At 45.3% G+C, this 6,720-nt stretch overlaps 1 pseudogene; it reads left to right on the plus strand.

The window, feature by feature from the left end:
• Nucleotides 1–5,345: 5,345 nt before the first annotated feature.
• LOC101524643 (induced myeloid leukemia cell differentiation protein Mcl-1 homolog) lies at nucleotides 5,346–6,178 on the plus strand (annotated as a pseudogene).
• Nucleotides 6,179–6,720: the final 542 nt, after the last annotated feature.

Raw genomic sequence — 6,720 nt, forward strand, 5'->3', positions numbered from 1 at the left:
CCTTTACCTTTTTACATTTTCTTCTGATATTGGCATATTTAAGTTTTTAAAAACACTTTTAATTTCTAGTTTTACATTTCACTGGGTTTGTGCACATTGCTGATGAACATGCAGTCATCATGCATATTTATGGGATATAGTCTGATATTTTGAGACATTATACAGGTATGGAGTGAACAAATCACTGCAGTTAGCATTTCCATCCCCTTACCAGTTACATGTGTCTGGAGCCTTTGAGATGCTCTCTTCAGCAACTATATCACAGGTTACTCGGGACCACAGCCACTTTGCTGTGCTGCCTACATCCCTTTTAGTGAACTGGGTTTATCTATTTTTTAATCTCAACCCACCTCCATCTTCCCTCTTCTTTATCCTTCTAAACTTCTAATAATTGTTATTCTACGGTCAGATTAACTTTTTTTGCTTTGTTTTGTTTTGTTTCTGAATCTTCCATGAGAGCGGGAACATGCAGTCTTTGTCTTTCTGTGCCTGGATTATTGTGTTTGACTTAGTGTCTTCCAGTGCCAGACATGTTTTTGCTTTGTTTTTGTTTTGTTGCAAATGCTAGGATTTAGTTCTTTTTTTTAAAGATTTATTTATTTTTATTGGAAAGGCAGATACAACAGAGAGGAAAATCTTCCGTCTGATGATTCACTCCCTAAGCAGCTGCAACGGCTGGAGCTGAGCCCATCTGAACCCAGGAGCCAGGAGCCAGGAGCCTCTTCTGGGTCTCCCACACGGGTGCAGGGTCCCAAGGCCTTGGGCCGTCCTAGACTGCTTTTCCAGGCTACAAGCAGGGAGTTGGATGGGAAGCTGGATTAGAACCAGCGCCCATATGAGATTCCGGCACGTTCAAGGCAAGGACTTTAGCTGTTACACTATCACGCCGGGCCTTTAATTCTTTTTTAATAGCCAGATCGTTCTCCATTGTGTGTGCGTACCACATGATCTTTATCCATTCACGAGCTCCTAGGTGGACTTCGTGGCTTGTCTGTTGTAAAAATCGCTTCAGTGAACATGGGCATGTGGGCATCTTTTGCATATGCTAGTTTCCTTTCCCTTGCACATAAACCCAGAAGTGGGATGGCAGCGTTGGGTGGTAGAACTGCTTTTGATGTTTGGAGGAAGTTCCTCCTCCTACTCTCTGTATTGACTGCAGCAAACAGACATTCCCACTGACAATGGACAAGCGTTCCCTTTTTCCACATCCTCACTGGTGTTTTATATGTTGTATCTTTCTGCTAGCAGCCTTTCCAAACCGAGGCAGAGTTTTGATTTGCATTTTCCTGATGGTTAAAAATATTGAGCATTTTTTCATGTATTTGTAGGTTATTTTAATTTCTTCAGAAAAATGTCTGTTGAGATGATTTCCCTTTCAAAATTAGAGTATGCGTAGCTTTTGTTGTTGTTAAGATTTCTGAGTTCTTGGTATATTCTGCATATTAATTCTTTGTCACATACATAACTTGCAAATAGTTGCTTCTGTTCTGTTGATTGTAGTGTTGCTCTGCGGAAACCAGTGATGTTGACAGCACCCTATTTATTATATTTTTGCTTTGATTGTACTTTTGGAGTCTACCTTGGCATCCTTTTCCTTTAAGATTTACATATTTATTTCAAAGACAGAGAGAGAAGAGAGAATGCAAAAAGAGAGAGAAAAATCTTTCATTTGCTGGTTCACACCCCAATGACTTTAATGGCAGGAGCTGGGCTTTTTTCTGGTCTCCCACATGGGTGCATGCAGCCCAAGCACTTGGGCTTTCTTCCATTGCTTTCCTAGGCCATTGGCAGGGAGCTGGATAGGAAGCAAAACAGTGGAAATTAGAACATGTTACTATACTTTTTTTAAAAAGGGAAGAATTATTTTATTAAATGTCTCTGAATTTGCATTTGTCTGATGTTTCCTCATGATTAGGCTCAGGTACTGCGTTTAGAATGAGAATGGCACAGAAGTGATGCTATATTCTTAATGCATTCCATATCCCTCTGTTTTGACTGTATGCTTTGATGTGCAGACATTAGAGTAACTACAATGTAGACATCGGAGTAACTAATGCTGAAAGCCACACATTCAAATAGATCAGGAATGCCTTACAGAGAGAGTGGGAGTGTCAGTGTCAGAACTGTGCACTGAGACAAACTGCAATTATTTGGAGGAATATTTTGGTATGTAAAGATCTTGCTGATGGCATTCCCAGTGATTTTTTTCCCCCACACAATCCTCTCTTGGTATTCGGAAGTCTGGCTGCTAGATATTAGTTTAATAGGTGTGTGACACTAGAAACAGCTCCAAGTTTTCCTTTCCTGGTTGCCTAACCTGAAAAATGAAGGGTCACTCGGGAGGGCCTGGGGAGAACAAGAGTGTTCACAATGCAGATTCACTCCGGCACCTAACTGAAGTTGAACTTTGTCTATTGCAATCAAACCTCCCAGGTTTCCATACAGTTAACTTTCCATGGGGGGGCCTCACAAGTCTTTGGGAATTTGGCATTACTTACTTACATTTTTTTGATCGTAGATTTAAAAGCAGCTACAGATAGTCAAGATTTAAGCTCCTGATGGGTAACTCAAAAATACAGCACTGAACATTTCCATTGGAAAGGTGGAGTCTTAAACTCCACCTGTAGCCTCTCTTGCTGGCACCCCATATGGGTGCCAATTGGAGTCCCTGCTGCTCCACTTCTGAGCCAGCCCACTGATGATGACCTGGGAAAGCAGAAAAAAAAAAAAGGCCCAAGTGCTTGGGGCCCTGTATCCACGTAGGAGATCTGGAAAAAGTTCCTGACTCCTGGCTTTGGACAGGCCTACCTCTGGTCCTTGGGACAATTTGAAGAGTGAAGCAGTGGATGGAAGACCTCTCTCTGTAGCTCTGCCTTTCAAATACAAATATATCTTAAAAAGGAAGAAAAGGGCCTGGTGCGGTGGCCTAGCAGCTGAAGTCCTTGCCTTGAATGTGCCAGGATCTCATATGGATGCCGGTTCTAATCCCGGCAGCTCCACTTCCCATCCAGTTCTCTACTTGTGGCCTGGGAAAGCAGTTGAGGACGGCCCAATGCTTTGGGATCCTGCACCCGCATGGGAGACCCGAAAGAAGCTCCTGGCTCCTGGCTTCAAATAGGCTCAGCTCCGGCCATTGCAGCCTCTTTTTTTATTTTATTTTTTTTTAATTAATTACATTGCATTATGTGACACAATTTTATAGGTACTGGGATTCCCCCCACCCCTCCTCAAACCCCCCCCATGGTGGATTCCTCCACCTTGCTCTGCTGCCTCTTGGGGAGGGAATCATTGGACGGAAGATCTTCCTCTCTGTCTCTCCTCCTCCTCTCTGTATATCTGACTTTCCAATAAAAATAAATAAATCTTAAAAAAAAAGGAAGAAAAAAGAAAGGTGAGAGGCAGTTTTCAGTATGACAGCCATTGATTCCTGACTTTCCAGGTTCTACCCAGCTGCATGTGACAGTTTTCTTGCCTCCTTGATAACTTTGCATGGGACCTCTTCAGTGGGGACCATTGTCATTCATTGCTGAAGTGCTCTCTGACCTGTAATGGGTACTATAGAACCATGGGTGTTAATTAACCATGTGAAGGCAGAGAGAACTGCTGGCCCCATTTGATTGGATGTATAGATCTCTCTGACCCTACATTTGTTATGTTTGAATCCCAGTTACTCCACCTCTTATCTAGCTCCCTATGAATTGCCATGCACAACAATGAAAGATAACTGAGCTGCTTGAGGTCCTTTACCACTGTGGGAGACTCAGATGAAGTTCCTGGCTCCTGGACCATATCATTGTAGAGCCTGCTTTGCTGTCCACCCTCTGTTCCCTATCCCAGCTTCCTGCAAATCCACATTGTGGGAGGCAGTAGGTGATGGTGCAGGTGCTTAGGACCTGCTGCTACACACGCAGGAGACTTGAATCAAGCTCCTGGGGCATCAATTCAGCCTGACCCAGCATGAGCACTTATACTTTCTGCAAATCTGAGATTACTCTCTGTCTCCCTCTTTCTTTTGACCTATTCTCAATTGTTTCTGACAGTTGATTTGTTTCGATGAATTATAGAGTGACATAGGAAAAGGGAGAGACACAGAGGAAATCTTCCTTCTCCTGGGTCACTCCCTATAATGATCACATGTATTGGGCAGGACCTGGCCGAAGCCAGGAGTCCAGAATTGTAACCTGGTGTGCTACGAGGGTGGTAGGTTTTCCCAGGACTCAGGCTGTCTTCTGCTTTTCCCTGGCCTATGAATAATAAGGAATCTAGAGTCTCCTGGATAGGAGTCAAAGTCAGGCCTCAGGAGCTTATCCTAGGTCTGCCAGTTGTGTGGCAGGTCCTGGACACTTGAGCCCTCACCTATTGCCTTCCATGTACTGACACCAGCTGTTGTTTTGAAGGTATTCTGTGTGCAACCTAGGTTCTACAGTACGGGATGTGGGCCTCCTGAGAAATGTAACAACTGTTGTCCCCAGTGCGAATGTCTCAGCCTCCTGATTTTAAGGAAAACTTTATTGATATTCAAGCAGAGAGACCTACCGGGGCAATGGGATATTCACTCACCCCCAACCCACACTGACAGAGAGAGAGGGGGTGGGGGGGAGAGATAGAGAAAGAGAGAAAAAGAGAGAAAGAGGGAGAGAGAGAGAGAGAGTATGCCTGAGCTAATAAAGTATTCAAATGCCTGCAATAACCACTGCTTTCACTGCTGTTTTTATCAGGTTAAAAATTAACTTTATGTCATGAATAAATTATGTCATGAAGCCTTCATTGTATCTTTAAACATTAAGCTGAATCCTGCAACTCCAGCCAGTCATACGGAAGTAAGGGCTTCATCTACGCTATTTTGCTTTTCCAATAAAGACTCTTAAGAGCAAGGTGAAACAGGCAGAAAGGGAGAAAGACATCACCCATCTGCTGCTTCATTCCCAACTTTTTCTAAATCTGCTAGTGTTGTGCCAGGCTGAAGCTAGGCTCCAGGAGCTTAATCCAGGTCTCCTGGTTATGTGCAGTGACTCAAGTACCTACACCATCAACCTGTTGTTTTCCATGGTGTGTATCTGCAGGAAGCTGTGATTGGGAACAGAGCCTGGACTGGAAATAGGCTCTACAATGATGAGGGGCATTGGACTGCCAGCAAATATCTTACCTGCCACAGCCAACATGCATCGAGTAGTTTTCTCTTCAAAGGAAAATTTTCTTCCTTTGAAGGCAGGCAGAGAAGTACAGGGCGGGTGATGGACACAGAGAGCTATTGAAGGAGTAAGAGAGAGCACATGTTTAAGAACCCCTGTCAACCAAGCTGGTCCTCAAATAAGCTCTACTGTTCATTTTCATTTAAAAAGCGCATGAGGATGGAAGCCGGCGCCACCATCATGTCGCCCGAGGAGGAGCTGTACGGCTACGAGCCCAGCCTCTGGGCAAGCGGCCGCCCGTCCTTCCCCCCCCCCGCTGGAGCTGGTGGGGGAGGCCAGTAAGGCCCCTAGCACGGACGGCTCCCTGCCCTCGACGCCGCCTCCCGCGGACGAGGAGGAAGAGGGGGAGGACGAGTTGTACCGGCAGTCGCTGGGACATTATCGCTCACTAGCTCCGGGAGCAGGCCACCGGCGCCAAGGACGCCAAGCCCCTGGGCCGGGCGGGCGCGACCAGCCGGAAGGCGCTGGAGACCCTGCGGCGGGTGGGGGACGGCGTGCAGCGCAACCATGAGACGGCCTTCCAAGGCATGTTGCGGAAACTGGACATCGAAAACGAAAACGATGTGAAATCTCTGTCGCGAGTGATGGTTCACGTGTTCAGCGACGGCGTGACCAACTGGGGCCGGATTGTGACTCTCATTTCTTTCGGGGCTTTTGTAGCCAAACACTTAAAGAGCATAAATCAAGAAAGTTGTATTGAACCCTTAGCGGAAAGTATCACCGATGTGTTGGTCAGGACGAAACGGGACTGGCTAGTCAAACAAAGAGGCTGGGATGGGTTTGTGGAGTTCTTCCACGTAGAGGACCTAGAAGGCGGCATCAGAAACGTGCTGCTGGCCTTTGCAGGTGTGGCTGGAGTAGGAGCGGGGGTTTGGCATATCTGATAAGATAGCCTTCCAAGTGCAGTAGTTGACCCTTAACCAATTCCAGCCACCAAAAAGGACACACTTCCATGAATAAACACATGGGAAAGTCGTGTCCCTGAAGACTCACTGTCTGACAGAAGACAGCAAACGGGGGAGCCGGGAGAACTTGTAGATGGAGTGAGCGGGGCAGAGTGGAAGGACCTGATCTTCCCTGTTGAGAACCGGTTAGTGACAGCTTGCCAGTCTCATCAGAATTCATTAAATCTGCCCAGTGAATATGTTAATTTCCTGTAGTGTTGAAAGAAAGCACTAACAATGCCTGTGACCTGTGCAGAATGAATTTCGGTTACATGTAATAGAAGTATAACAAGACAGCTCAGTGCTGTCGAAGTGTGTGAGGGGATGCTCCCGCTCTCCCGTGCCCTGGGTGTGCTTCTTAAAGAACAGAAAGTCCCAGTTAAGAATTCCATGCCTGTTCCATTTGGCTTTGTTTGAATGATTCTAAGTTTGTTAGTCTAGTAATGGCAAGAATACTTGACTGTGAAAGTTCAGAAATTAGTTAAAATATAGAAAAATTTTTAAAACTTGTACATGTATTTGTAAAAATGTATATATTTTTATCAAAAATTATCTTTGTAATATAAAGGGGAATATCTAGTTGG

Source organism: Ochotona princeps, chromosome X, assembly GCF_030435755.1.
Source record: "Ochotona princeps isolate mOchPri1 chromosome X, mOchPri1.hap1, whole genome shotgun sequence".
Taxonomy (NCBI): Eukaryota; Metazoa; Chordata; class Mammalia; order Lagomorpha; family Ochotonidae; genus Ochotona; species Ochotona princeps.